Source organism: Vulpes lagopus, chromosome 10 (assembly GCF_018345385.1).
Source record: "Vulpes lagopus strain Blue_001 chromosome 10, ASM1834538v1, whole genome shotgun sequence".
Taxonomy (NCBI): Eukaryota; Metazoa; Chordata; class Mammalia; order Carnivora; family Canidae; genus Vulpes; species Vulpes lagopus.
In genome coordinates, this window is record NC_054833.1 from 106,774,878 (window position 1) to 106,790,711 (window position 15,834).

Genomic DNA, 15,834 nt, shown 5'->3' on the forward strand with positions numbered 1-15,834 from the left:
ATTGGGAAACTGTCAAGTTCTTAGTGGCAGATATGTGTTCCAAAATTCTTTTTTTTTCCCAAAATTCTGATTTTCACTTTAAAAACTCATATTTTATCATTGGCAACAAATACTGTCAGTTGTTTTCCTTCAAGTGACAGGCTCACTTCATTCATCTTGAAGAGAGTGTCTGCCAAATACCCAAATCTAGTAACTGCAGTTTGTTCGTTTTTTTTTTTTAAGCAAAAAGAGTATTTCATAAAAAAGCAATTCAGCTCTCAATTCAAAACTCACACAGGTGCTTTTTCTCAAGACAATCATTATTTCAGTATGCAGAAGTGCCTGCCTTAGGCATATTTCCCATTTCATCATGCAGAATATTTAAAAAGACATGTACAAGAGTCAAGGCTTAATAAAATTAATCATTTTCACTGTTTCATCTAGCACATTCTTAAGTGAAACTGGCTTTTTGTTCTCTTTTTACTGAGTGTGCTGTGGTGAGGAATACAATGACAACAGCTCAGATTTGTGGCACTGCCCTGAATCAAACTATGGCAACAACAGTTTTACTCACCTTAGCTTTTGCATCACCAGGGCAAATATGATCACAGGGAAAAAGGCAAATAAATTATTACAAAAATAGTTTTGATCTTCAAGTCTCAAGAGGCCACCAGAGGTCAAAGGATCCCATCTGAGAACTGATATTCTAAAAACACTAAGAAAGGGCAGCTCGGGTGGCTCAGTGGTTTAGCACCGCTTTCAGCTCAGGGTGTGATCCTGGAGACCTGGGATCGAGTCCCATGTCGGGCTCCTTGCATGGAGCCTGCTTCTCCCTCTGCCTGTGTCTCTGCCTCTCTCTCTCTGTGTCTCTCATGAATAAATAAATAAAATATTTTTTAAAAATAAAAATAAAAACACTAAGTCCTACTCTATTCACCATCATTAATACTTTCTTTCACTCTACTTAATTTCTATTTTTATTTTTTTTTAATTTTTATTTATTTATGATAGTCACAGAGAGAGAGAGAGAGGCAGAGACACAGGCAGAGGGAGAAGCAGGCTCCATGCACCGGGAGCCCGACGTGGGATTCGATCCGGGTCTCCAGGATCGCGCCCTGGGCCAAAGGCAGGCGCCAAACCACTGCGCCACCCAGGGATCCCTCACTCTACTTAATTTCTAATCTCTCCTCCAACTTCCTATTCTGAAGAGTTGTTCAGCCTTAAAACATGGTTAAGTCCCCACATGACTCTAAGGATGGAAGCCCTTTACAGGAGGATGAAACATAGCTACCATGAAGTCACATTGATTTTGACATTTTCCATAGCTAAAGTCAAATAATTTCATACTACAAGAGTTTAGCCAAAACAAAAGTGTGCCTTATTTAGAAGGCATATCCAGTCTAAAAAAATTGTAACTGGGGCAGCCCAGGTGGCTCAGCGGCTTAGCACCGCCTTCAGCCCAGGGCCTGATCCTGGAGACCCAGGATAGAGTCCCCTGTCGGGCTCCCTGCATGGAGTCTGCTTCTCCCTCTCCCTCTCTCTGTGTGTCTCTCATGAATAAATAAATAAAATCTTTTTTAAAAAATTATAGGGGATCCCCGGGTGGCTCAGCGGTTTGGCGCCTGCCTTTGGCCCAGGGCGCGATCCTGGAGTCCCAGGATCAAGTCCCAAGTCAGACTCCCAGCATGGAGCCTGCTTCTCCCTCCTCCTGTGTCTCTGCCTTTCTCTCTCTCTCTCTCTATGTCTATTATAAATAAATAAATCTTAAAAAAAAATAAAAATAAAATAAAAATTGTAAGTGACTAGTTTTTTCTTAACTAGTCTTGAACAGGCATTTTACTTCAATCTTACATATAGAGCAACAGGGAAACCTCTGAAAACTTCTAGCAAGCATATCAGAACACGATACTGAAACGAACATTATTCAAGTTCTTAAGACCAGACCTCTGTGTTATTAAATCCAATAGTGAATCCTCAGTCCTTGTCTTACATAACCTCTGAAAGCATCTGACATGATGGATTGATCACTCTCTTCCTTGAAATGCTTTCTTCCATTGGCTTCCAGGACATCACACCTGCCTGATGTTCCCCCTGCCTCTCAGGCTGCTCCTTCTCAGCTTCTTCACAGGCTCCCTCTCCCTTCTTCAACCTCTAACCATCAAAGCATCCTACAACTTAGACTTTGCATATCTTCTAGTTATTTCATCTGGCCACATGGCTTCAAATACCATCCATTTGCTGACAATCCCAAATTGGTGTATCCAGTACAAACTTCACCCTTGAACCTCAGACCTCCTTTGTCTATTCACAAAATTGATCTGATATTCCCTCTCAAAAATGCTCCTTAGCCTTCAGCATCTTGGTTAATGACAACTCTTTCTAACCAGTGGCTCAGGCCAAAATTCTGGGGCTCATCCCTGCTTCTCCTTTCCCTCCCATACCCCACATACAATCTGTCAATAAATCCTGTTGGTTGGGGGCACCTGGGTGGCTCAGTCATTTGAACTCTTGATTTTGGCTCAGGTCATGATCTCCAGGTAGTAAGATCAAGCCTATGTTGGGCTCCTTGCTCAGCAGGTAGCCTGTTTGAGATTCTTTCCCTCTCCCACTACCACTCCCCACCATGCTCTCTCTCTCTAAAATAAAACAAATAAATCTTTAATGTATATATATAGGATATAGATAAATAATATTTTAAATTTAAATATTTTATATTTATTTATTTATTCATGAGAGACACAAAGAGAGAGAGAGAGAGAGAGAGAGAGGCAGAGACACAGGCAGAGGGAGAAGCAGGCTCCATGCAGGGAACCTGATGCGGGACTCCATCCTGGGACTCCAGGATTGCACCCTGGGGCTGAAGGCAGGCACTCAACCGCTGGGCCACCCAGGCGTCCCTATATATTACACACACACACACACACACATACACACTCTTTTGGCTCTACATTTAAAATATTCCTGAGTTCGGGATCCCTGGGTGGCACAGCGGTTTGGCGCCTGCCTTTGGCCCAGGGCGCGATCCTGGAGACCCGGGATCGAATCCCATGTCGGGCTCCCGGTGCATGGAGCCTGCTTCTCCCTCTGCCTGTGTCTCTGCCTCTCTCTCTCACTGTGTGCCTATCATAAATAAATAAAAAATTTAAAAAAAAAAATAAAAAAAAAATAAAATATTCCTGAGTTCAAACATTTCTCTCCATCTCTATTGTCACTGTCTTGGTCCGAAGCCCTGTGATCTCTTACCCAGATTATCATTTCTTCTGCTCAGACCCCTCTGCCCCTTCAATCTAATCTCTACACTCAGCAGACTGATTTCTTTAAATATGTGTGTCAGATTATAACACACTGCTATTCAAAACCATTCAGTGGCTTCCAGTCTACCTCAGAATAAAAGTCAAAGTCCTTAAAATGGACATCTTGAGTGATACAGTCCACACTCCTCTCTGACCTCACTTTTTTTCTCCCCATTTACTCCCTCCCCTGAAGCTACACAAGCCTTCATTCCGTTGAACATGCCAGACATGCTCCCCTATTAGACTTCTACCCCTTCCATCTAGAATGATCTTTCCTCGGTTAACCATATATATGGTTTATTCCCTCACTATCTCAGGCATTTACTCAAATGTCACTTTCTTTTTTTTTTTTTTTAAGATTTTTATTTATTTATTGGTAAGAGACACAGAGAGAGGCACAGAGAGAAGTAGGCTCCATGCAGGGAGCCCGACATGGGACTCGATCCCAGGTCTCCAGGATCATGCCCTGGGTTGAAGGCAGCGCTAAACTGCTGCGCCACCGGGGCTGCCCTCAAATGTCACTTTCTTAAGAGGTGTTCCTGGACCACCTTATTACCCTTTCCACATACATTTGGACCCATCCTTCCTTTTACTTTTCCTCCCTAGCATTTATCACTTACATGACTTGTATTGGTTTATTGTATTTATCATCTCTCTCCTTCCCGTGGAATGTAAGATTCACAAGGGCTGAGATGTGTGTCCCATCTGTTAGCCCTGTAGCCCTGCTGTCTAAAACAATGCCTGGCTCTTTATAAGACCTCCATAAATGAGTGAATGATGAATGAACGAATTTGAACATCATTTCCTGAAATTTAAAATGATGATGTTTTGACTCTCTAGACTAAATGTTTTACAATAGACTAAATGTACAACAATAAAAAGATCAACTCTCTCTTTCTGCCCAGCAGATAAGCAGATTAGAAGTCTGACCAAAAAAAGTGTTGGTGAGTAGCTTTATACATGTCTGGGGACAAATCAGACAGTACCTGACAATCTCTGGAGAGTTAAAGATGCATACACTGCACCTGCCAGGAGTCCACTCCTAGGTATTCGCCAAGGGAAACATCTTCCAACACAGGCTAAAGAAGCCATGTTCAAAGATGTTCATCACGACAATGTTTATAATAGCAAAAATTTGTAAATAACCCAAATGTCCATCAATGGAGGAATGTATAAACCGTGATATTTTTATAAAATGGGATGCTATATAATAGTTGAAATATATAAATTCGATCTCCAAGTATAAATCCCAAGTTATAATGCTAAAAGAAAAAAAAAGAGCAAGTGAAAACCTAAGAGCACTATGACACCATCCACATATGCTTAAACTTACACAGAATTGTATATGTATTGTATATATATATATAATTGTATATATATTATATTGTATATAATATATTGTAATATTGCTGTGGTTGTATATATTTGTATATACAACTGCTGTATATATTGCTGTGGCCAAACGTCAATGGAATAAAAGTATAAGTGGCTGAGAAGTAACCACACCAAGGTGAGAACAGGAGCTACCTCTGAGGTAGCACAGAAGAGAACAGAGGAAATAGAGTAAAGAGAGAGGCCAAGGGAACTTCAATGTAACTAAAACATTTTGTCTTTTAAAGAAAAAGTTCTGAAGCAAATATGGCAAAATGTTAATATTCATTAAACCCAGATGGTGGTTTTTATGACTGTTTGTTATCTTATTCTCTGAACTATTTTACATGTTTGATCTTTCTCATAATTTAACAATACTGTTAAGGGGGGAGAAAGATCGCATCTTGAATAATGAAGGAAAAATTAATGATTATAAATTAAGCCTCAGAGCTTTCTGTAACAGAGGTTAAAGCACTACAAGCAAGAAATACATCATTTATAGACTTTAAAAGAGTATTTTAAAAATCTTTACATCTATTGGGACTCTCTTTCCTAAGGCAACTCAACTGAGGGTAGTTTTTTGTTGTTGTTGTTTTGTTTTTTAAAGATATTTATTCATGAGGGACACAGAGAGGCAGAGACACAGGCAGAGGGAGAAACAGACTCCATGCAGGGAGCCCGATGTAGGACTCGATCCCGGGTCCTCAAGATCACGCCCTGATCCGAAGGCAGACGCTTAACCACTGAGCCACCCAGGCGTCCCAGTCCATAGTTATTTTAAATTCCCTGTGCACATCTGTGTCATCTCTGAGACTGGTTCTGAGGCTTGCTTTGTTTTTTCACATTGCTTTTCTTTTAGCATGATTTAAAAAAAAATGTTATATAATTGTTTATTCTACAGAGAGAGAGAAAGCACACACATGAGGAGTGGGGAGGGACAGAGGGAAAGGGAGAGACAGAGTCCAAAGCAGACTCACTGCTGGGTGCAGTGCCCTATATGGGGCTTGATCGCATGACTGTGGGATCATGACATGAGCTGAAACCAAGAGTCAGACATTCAACCGACTGAGCCACCCAGGCACCTGTTAGCATTACTTATAATTTTTTATTGAAAGCCAGAAATGATGTATTGGGTAATAGGAACTGAGGTGAACAGGCCTTTAGCATGGGGTTTTATGTTAATCTGGCTAGGAATTGATTTGTGTTTAACAATTGCTCTAACAGTTGGGGCACTTGCGTAGCTCAGTCGGTTAAGCATCTGACTCTTAATTTCGTCTCAGGGTGGTGAGTTCAAGCCCCATGCTGAAGTAGGCTCCATACTGGGTATAGAGCCTACTTAAAACAAGACCAAACAAAACAATTGCTGTAAGTACCAGACACTTCAAATTTGTCTAGAGTCCTTGTTTTGGTCTCCCTGTTATCTCTGGTCTTCTCTAAGAACCCCTTCTTAAATAAAGTATGCACCTTTCAGCTCTTCCAGCTATAATCCAGTGTTATACTGGACCCATGATATGGTGGGAAAGTATAGGGGAAGGAGAGCATTTTGTAGTCTTATCATTAAATCTCAATCTTTTAGGGGTGCCTGGGTGGCACTTCTAGTTAAGTTTTGGCTCTTGATTTTGGCTCAGGTCGTGATTTCATGGTCGTGAGATTGAGCTCTGTCTGTGTCAGGCTCCATGCTCAGCATCTCTCCTCTCTCTGTACCTCCCTCTATGATGAATAAATAAATCTCGAAACGCCAAAACCCTGGGGGTGTCTGAGTGGCTCAGGTCATGATCCTGGGGTCCTGGGATCAAGCCCCACTCAATGGGCAGGCTGCTTCTCCCTCTCCACTGCTTGGGCTCTCTTGTGCATTCTCTCTCCCTCAAATAAATAAATAAAATCTCACCAAAAAATCTTAGTCTCTTAATGGGTCTGTGTCCATGTGTTATGACCTTCACAAGTGTTTATTAACTGTTTTTTCCCCCTTAGGTGAGACAGGAAGACTAGAAGGGCCCCATTCAGGGAAATTTTCTCCCTCTAGTTAGGATAAAGCACTGGCTGAAGCCTTTTTCCCTAGAGAGTAGGCCCTTGTTGTGGAAAACATTCAGCATATTTTATAGTGGTTACTTTTTCTGTTTCCATGCCAGAACCAGGAGGGAATCTTTCTTGGCTCTTCACCAGGACAACCTTGTTAGTCAGGAGTTTTGTTTTGTCTTTTTCTTTCCTGATTTACTCACTGATATATATCACTAGCACCAAAAATAGTACACAGTATATAATAGCTGCTCAGTAAATATCTGTTGAATGACTTAATGAATACCTTTTATCCAGGCCCATGAGATTATTTTATGTTGGTGTGGGAAAATTTCTCAGACCTAAAATGATGATAAACTAATGACATTTCTCTGAATAGTTTGTCCTCAAATCTATTACTGACTTATTGGGTTTTGTGGTGTTTGTTAATGTCTCTCTAATCTGAAGCCCTACCTAAATTGGGATGTTGTAGAGGAGTTCTCCCGCTTTTTTGAGTGCAATCTTTAGTAAAAAAAATGTCTTTTATATCATGATCCAGTATACCTATATATATAAATGTCCATTTATCTGAACAGACTTTTCATGAAATAATACTTTCCTTTATTATGACATACTCTTATACTTTCTGTGTTATATTTTCTTTAAAAAAAATGCTTTTCAGGATTTATATAGAGGATAGGTTCAGAGGACAATATGTTTTTAGTGTTTCTCTTTTTTCTTTTTTTACAGAAATTTGGGTGAATCTATTAGAGTTAGTTTTGGTTTCCCCTTTCCCTTCTAATAAATCCATTATTCCCTTCAATAATGAAATTCTTTGTGTATCTATAACCTTTGGTAATATATTTTTTTAATATTTTATTTACTCATTTGAGAGTATGAGAGAGAGAGACAGCAGAAAGGGGGAGAGGGAGAAGCAGACTCCCCCTGAACAGGGAATTTGATGTGGGGCTCAATCCCAGGACCTTAGGATCATGACCTAAGCCGAAGATACTTAACCGACTGAGCCACCCAGACACCCCTATTATCTTTGGTGATATTTTTTTTCAAAGATTTTACTTATTTATTCATGAGAGACACAGGCAGAGGGAGAAAGAAGCAGAGACACAGGCCGAGAGAGAGAGAAGCAGAGACACAGGCAGAGGGAGAAGCAGGCTCCATGCAGGGAGCCTGACATGGGACTCGATCCCGGGGCCCCAGGATCAGGCCCTGGGCTGAAGGCGGTGCTAAACCGCTGAGCCACCCGGGCTGCCCCTGGTGATATTTTAAACATTGTTCCCTTTCCTTCTCCTTCCTTCCCCAAGTTTATGCTCACTCCGTTTTTTGGAAGTGATTTGGATGCAAACCTTTCCCATTGCTCTTAGCAAGGGAAAGAATTACCTGAGTGCCTACAGTGTTGCTGAGACAGGTACAGAGTAAATTCTGGGCTTCAGTTTTCATGAGCTTCTTGTAATGGGTAGAGGGGACTTGAGCCTCATGCCCATTAGGGACCATGTCTCATATGGGATCCTGATACAGAAGCTAATAGGTTAAACATACTTTGGGATGGGATCTGACTTCTCTGGTAATGGTTACTTTTTTTTTTTTTTAAATACATGGTTGGAAAGGTTTACAGTTCAAAATACCTTCCTTGTAATATCAAGGTGGTATTTTCCTAATTGGACCTGGAAAGACAGGTAGAGCCCCATAAAATAACACCAGTTATTGTGAATCAACAATGGACCATAATCATGAAAGACAATGGAGAAAGAAAACATATTATCTCCTCTGTTGCTCCTGCTTTCCCATCGCCTTTCTTCCTTCTGAGTCTTCTTTAGAATTTATGTGACTGATTGATTTGGTTTGGGGCCGTGAAGTATATTGATCAAGAAGTTTGGTCTTTCTCTCATTTAACAGGCCATGTGGGAGATTCTGGTTTCATTCTCTCAAATTCTCTTGAGTTTAGGCCACAGGCTAAAAACAGCTAAAGCTCAGGGAGGACGTGCTACTTTAAAACTGCCTTCAGTATCAAAAAAATAAATAAATAAATAAATAAAAATAAAATAAAATAAAACTGCCCTCAGTTGAGGGACACCTGCCTGGGTGGCTCAGCAGATGAGTGTCTGCCTTCAGCTCAGGCCATGATCCTGGGATCTGGGATCGAGTCCCACATCAGGCTCCCTGCGAGGAGCCTGCTTCTCCCTCTGCCTATGTCTCTGCCTCTCTCTATGTATCTCTCATGAATAAATAAATAAATCTTTAAAAAAATGTGGAAACTCTAAGAAAGAAAGAAGAAAATGCTAGAAATCCAAAATAGTGTAAGAGAAAGGTAGAATATGCCTTGATGGGCTCATCAGTAGACAACATGGTCCTAGAATCAAAGAGCTTGAAAGTATGTCAATAGAAACTTCCTCAATGAAAACGCAAAATGAGGGATGCCTGGGTGGCTCAAGTGGTTGAGCATTTGCCTTGGCTCAGAGCATGATCCTGGGCTCCCTGCATGGAGCCTGCTTCTTCCTCTGCCTGTGTCTCTGCCTCTCTCTCTGTGTATGTCTCTCATGAATAAATAAAATCTTAAAAAAAAAAAAAAAAAAAGGAAATGCAAAACAAAAGAATGTTTTTAAAAGTCCAAGGACTGTGGGGGAAATTTAAAATGTGCAAAATATGCATAACTGGAATACCAGAAGAGAGAACAGAGCAAAAGAAATGTCCTAAGTAATAATGGCCAAGAATTTAACAAAATTAACAACCTGCAGCAAGCCCCAAATCCCGGAACCTTAAAGAACACCAAGCAGGATAAATACCCAAAACAAGAACAAAACCAATACACAAACAACCAGGTATGCAATATTACCATATTCAATCTAGAGAAAGCCAAAAACAAAGAGAAAATCTTGAAAGAAGTCAAAGAGGTGGAAAATTTGCTAAGCTGTACAAGAATAACGATAATAATTATAGCAGGCTTTTTACCAGAAACCATACAAGCAAGAAGAGACCAGGGTAAAATATTTAAAGTATTGAAAGAAAAACACACTGACCTAAAATTTTGTGTCCAATGGAGTTATCCTTCAAAAGTGAAGGAGTAAACAAAAGACTTCCTCAAACAAAAACATACCCGGAGAGAAACGTTTAAAAGTAGTCCTTCCAAACATTATATGGTCTCATTCATTTGGGGAATATAAAAAACAGTGAAAGGGATTATAGGGGAAAGGAGAGAAAATGAGTGAGAAATATCAGAGAGGGTGACAGAGCATGAGAGACTCCTAACTCTGGGAAGCAAACAAGGGGCAGTGGAAGGGGAGGTGGGGGGGGGGGGATGGGGTGACTGGGTGATGGGCACTAAGGGGGGCACTTGATGGGATGAGCACTGGGTGTTATGCTATTGTTGGTAAATTGAACTCCAATAAAAAACATGCAAAAAATAAACAAATAAAATAAAAGTAGTCCTTCCAGAAGGGAAATGATACAAGTCAGAAACTCAACTACCCACAGAAAAGAAGAACATGGGGCAGCCCGGGTGGCTCAGCGGTTTAGCGCCACCTTCAGCCCAGGGCGTGATCCTGGAGACCCAGGATCGAGTCCCCCTTCGGGCTCCCTGCATGGAGCCTGCTTCTCTCTCTGCCTGTGTCTCTGCCTCTCTCTCTCTCTCTCTCTCTCATAAATAAATGAATAAAATATTTTTAAAAAAGAAAAGAAAAGAAGAACATGGCAGAAGGAATAAATGAGGCTCCATCCACGGGCTTCTTTAAACACTAAAAGGCTGATAACATAGGGAAAGGACGTGTGCCAAGAGGGATGCCAGAAAGCAAATGAGGGAACTGTAGAGGGGACAAGTGATTCCAATAAAAACAAAGCAGTGAAGGAGGACAGGAATTTAAGATGGTGGTCACAAGTCGAAAAAGTTGTGGATGAGGAAAGTCTCATGGAGAAGGTGGCTTCTGGGCAAAGATCTGAAGATGGTGAAAGACAGAACTGAGACTATCCATGGAAGAACATTCCAGGCAGATCAAAGAGCAAGAGCAAAAGCTCTCAAGATGGTAGGAAGTCTCGGGAGTGTAAAAACAACACAGGGGCCAGTTGTCTCAAGAGCAGTGAAGGAGGAAGAGAATGGCAACAAGAGATTCAGTGGGATTTACCCATGTAAGTAAAATTATTCTTAATGAAATATGAAATGCATCGGAGCAGTGGTTCTCACGTCTTTCTGCACAAACAAACCAGCCAACAATGACAGCCAAACCCAACCTCAGGGATTCCCATTTGACTGGTCTGGAGTAAGAGACAGTTATGTGATTTAAAAATTCCCCAGGTGAGGGGCGCCTGCCTCAGTCAGTTAGGCATCTGCCTTCAACTAAGGTCATGATTCCAGAGTCCTGGGATCGAGCCCCACGTCAGGCTCCTTGTACAGCAGGGAGTCTGCTTCTCCCTCTCCCTCTGCCTGCCGCTCCCCCTACTCGTTCTTTTTCTTTGTTTCTCTCTCTGCCAAATAAAATCTTTAAAAATAATAGGGGCAGCCCTGGTGGCGGAGCAGTTTAGCGCCACCCGCAGCCCAGGGCATGATCCTGGAGACCCTGGATCGAGTCCCACGTCAGGCTCCCTGCGTGGAGCCTGCTTCTCCCTCTGCCTGTGTCTCTGCCTCTCTCTCTCTCTCTCTCTCTCTCTCTCTCTCTCTGTCTCTCTCATGAATAAATAAATAAAATCTTTAAAAATAAAAAAATAAAAATAATAATAATAAAAATAAATAAAAATTCCCCGGGTGATCCTAATATAAAGTTGGGATGAGAACTGCTGGTTTAGTGTTACTGAACTGGTTGACTGCACTTAGAGTAGGACTTTAGCAGAATATTTAAGGCTAAACTAAAATTATGAAGAAAAAGTGCACAGAATAATACACAGATGAAAAAAATGGAGCAACTCTGGCAAGAGAATATAGTGAAAGAGCTCTGTGCCAGGAGTGGTTCCAAGGAGACTAAGTATTACACCACCTTCTCTGATACCAACTTTTCCCTTAGAGAGCTTTCCAAGAGCACTCAATAAAACATGACAGACTGAACACATATACTCATCTCTGCTCCCTTCTCAAATCCTATCAAAATGACAGAAAAGAAATACCAAAATAAAAAACCCACTGAAAACGAATGGAAAAGGAAACCACAGATATAGAGGACTGCAACATTCTAGAAAGTGGCAGGTGAGTTCAAAGTGAAACCTAACTGGCTGTGATGGGAGGAGGAGTGGACAAGAGGCAGGCTGACAGCACTGGCGATTCACAGAAAGGGTCAGTAAGTGCTGGCGCTAGGTACTTCTGAAAGTGAGAGCATAAGTGGGCCTAAAAACAGGAGAGACTTAAAAAAAAAAAGAAAGAAACAGGAGAGACTAGTAAAAGCCTGTAGAAAAAACAGACTTTGCAGACTCCCCTCCCCAACAATTCAGCTAGGCAGTCATCCCCTCCCTAATCTCAAACAGGAGAGTTAATTTTTAGACTCTAGATCAACTAGACCTGAGGATTTCACGCATAGCTGAGGGTGGTGGTAAGGCATGATACTGATCCAGAGAGATAAGTGGAAGTCTACATCCTGAACGATGAGAAGTCACTGCCTCCAACCCCACTCACCTTCCCTCATTGGAGTCCTACCACACGGCTCGGCCTGTTGACACTTAGTACATAAGAGAACACAACTATTTGAGGAAACCCTCACCCAGAAAAGCCAGACACTAAAACATACAAAGAGAAAACTATAACTGATTTGATAAAGCCCATTCTAGGATTCGTAAAGAAAAGCAAGGGACCCAGAATAGCCAAAAGCAGCTTGAAAAAGAACAAAGTCAGAGGATTCATATTACTTAATTTCAAAACTTCAGCTCAGGTCATGCCCTCAGGGATGGACCCTCCAAGTTGGGCTTCCTGCTCAGCAAGGAGCCTGCTTCTCCCTCTCCCTCTGCCCCTCGCCACATACCCGCATCCCACCTCCTCACTTGTGCATGCTCTCTCTCAAATAAATAAGTAAATAAATAAAATAATTTTTAAAAAGCAAATTGAGAGACCAGATACAAACCCATATGGCTTATATCCAAGTGATTTTAGACAAGGGTGCCAAGACAATACAATGGAAAAAGAATAATAGTCTTTTCAACAAATGGGGCTGGGATAACTGAATATCCATGTGCAAATGAATGAAATTGGACTTTTACCTCACATCTTATACAAAAATGAATTTTAAAATGCACCAAAATCCAAAATATAAGAGCAAAAACTACAAAATTCAGAAAAATCATACATATAAATCTTCATGGCTTTTTTTTTTAAGATTTTATTTATTTATTCATGAGAGACACAAAGAGAGAGAGAGGGGGGCAGAGACACAGGCAGAGGGAGAAGCTGGATCCACGCAGGGAGCCTGATGTGGGACTCGATCCTGGATCCCAGGATCACGCACTGAGCCAAAGGCAGATGCCCAACTGCCAAGCCACTCAGGCATCCCATCTTCATGGCTTTAAGTCAAGAAATGGTCTCTTAGATATAATAAATACAAGCAATAAATAAAAACAAGATAAATTTGACTTCATAAAAATTAAAATTTTCTATGCTTTGGAAGATACCATCAAGAAAGACAACCAGGGATCCCTGGGTGGCGCAGTGGTTTGGCGCTTGCCTTTGGCCCAGGGCGCGATCCTGGAGACCCGGGATCGAATCCCACATCAGGCTCCCGGTGCATGGAGCCTGCTTCTCCCTCTGCCTATGTCTCTGCCTCTCTCTCTCTCTCTCTCTGTGACTATCATAAATAAATAAAAAAATAAAATAAAATAAAATAAAAAAAAGAAAGACAACCAAAAGAATGAGAGAAAATATTTGCAGATCATGTATCTGATAAGACTCGTATCTATGATATAAAGAACTTTTATAACTCAATAATAAAAAAATATACAATAGAATATATATATATTTTTTTATACAATAGAATATTATCTGGTCATAAAAAGGAATGAAGTGGGGATCCCTGGGTGGCACAGCAGTTTAGCACCTGCCTTTGGCTCAGGGCACGATCCTGGAGACCCAAGATCGAATCCCACACCGGGCTCCCGGTGCATTGAGCCTGCTTCTCCCTCTGCCTGTGTCTCTGCCTCTCTCTCTGTGTGTGTGTGACTATCGTAAATAAATAAAAATTTAAAAAAAAAAAGGAATGAAGTGCTGTTTCACACTGCAATATGGATGAACTTGGAAAACATTATGCTACGTGAATGAAATAAACAAAAGCCAGGCAAAAAGACCCAAAATTACATGATTTCATTTACATGAAATATCTAGAATAGGCAAATATGTGGAAAGAGAATGTAGATCCGTGGTTGCCAAGGGCTGAGACAGGATTGGAGTGACTGTTAACAGACACAAAATTTCTCTTGAGGGGAAAATATTCTAGAATTAGACAGTGCTGAGTGATGGCTGTACAACTTTGTGAAAAGGTTAACATCACAGAATTTAATACCTCAAAATGGTGAATTTTAAGATATATGAAGTATATCTGAAATTTATAAAAAGCTTATAGTTAAATAAAACAGAGATCAAAGAAAACCTCAAAACAATTTAGACAGATAAAATATTGCACCCATGAAAGAAGAACAGAATGTAATTTTAAAAGAAGGCAGGCAGGCAAGAAAGTAAGTTGGTTGGTTGGTTGCTTCAGAGGATAACAAATTGCTCTTAGAACAGTTCTGATAGAAGAAATAAAGCTGATAGGGGAATCCAGGTGGCTCAGTGGTTGAGCATCTGCCTTCGGCTTGGGTTATGATCCCAGGATCAAGTCCCGCATCGGGCTCCCTGCATGGAGCCTGCTTCTGCCTCTGCCTGTGTCTCTGCCTCTCTGTCTCTGGGTCTCTCATGAATAAATAAATAAAATCTTTAAAAAAAAATGTCCAATGTTCAGGAGTGCCTGGGTGGCTCAGTCAGTTGAGCGTCCAACTCTTGGTTTCAGCTCAGATCAAGAACTCAGGGCTGTAAGATCTAGTCCCACAATTAACCCCACATCAAGATCCAGGCTCAACTCCAAGTAAGCTTCAGATTCTCTCCTCTGCCTCTGTCCCTCTCACTCATGCTCCCTCTCCCTAAAATAAATAAATAAATCTTTAGCAAGTCCAGAAAGAGAAGGGAAAAAAATAAAAATAAAATTACAGAATATTTTTCTTATGCTGAAGGATAAACAGTTTTAGACAGAAAGGACCCAACTGACTGTCCAGAACAATGGATGGAAAAAAAAAAAATCTAACGCACAATGCCATGAAAGTTCAGGACATGAGAACAAAGGGTATACAAGCTTCCAGGCATATTTACAAACAAAAGGAATCAGAATGGCATCAGACTTCTCAACAGTACCACCGAATGCAAGAAGACAAAGCAATGCTTTCAAATTTGAGATAAAATGATTTTTCAGGCTAGAATTCTACGATCAAGAAAACCATCAATCAAGTATGGTTGGAAAACCATGGGATTTTCAGATTTGTAAAGTCTCAAAAAAAAATTTCTCCCCAAGCTACTTTTCTCAGGAAGATGAGTTCCAGGGGAATAAAGGAGAAAGATGGAGGATGGTGGAGATTCACATGGGAGAGACAAAAGGAATTCCAAGATTAACAACGAAAAATTCCAAGGTATTACAGTACAAGAGCCCAGGGACTAAACAGTCCAGATTAGAGAGTTTATAAGAAATGTCACCTCTAGAGGAAAGAAAGAAAAAGAAATAGAATTTGAGAAGAAACAGATTACATGCATCTGACAGCACTGAAGAAAGTAGCACTTTTAACTCTATCACAATGTTCAGTGCGGAATTAGTGACAGGAACACAGAACATCATGCAAATGAAAAAATCAGGAAATATGGAACTTGTAACAAAAAGGTTGTATGACAAGACCTGTAATCCTAATACACTATGTGGCTCAGCTGTGAATTACCTTTATAATAGCATAATCAAAACTTGTGATGTGAGAATAATTAGAAGATGGAGGTAGAAGTGTGTGTTTGTGGAGACTGGCCAGAAAGAGGGCAAATCCTCACCTTCAATAGTTAAAAGACAGTAGATAAAACTGACAGGCTAAGAAAGAGCAGTATAAAAATGTCATTCAGAAATGCGTAAGTTGGGGCCCCTGGCTGGCTCAGTTGGTAGGTAAAGCATGCACCTTTAATCTCAGGGTCATGAGTTCAAGCCTCGTATTG

At 40.8% G+C, this 15,834-nt stretch overlaps 1 protein-coding gene across 2 annotated transcripts in view; it reads right to left on the reverse strand.

The window, feature by feature from the left end:
• The window catches only part of WWP2 (WW domain containing E3 ubiquitin protein ligase 2), a 143,062-nt gene that overhangs the window by 119,221 nt on the left and 8,007 nt on the right, over positions 1–15,834 (reverse strand). The window lies entirely within an intron of this gene.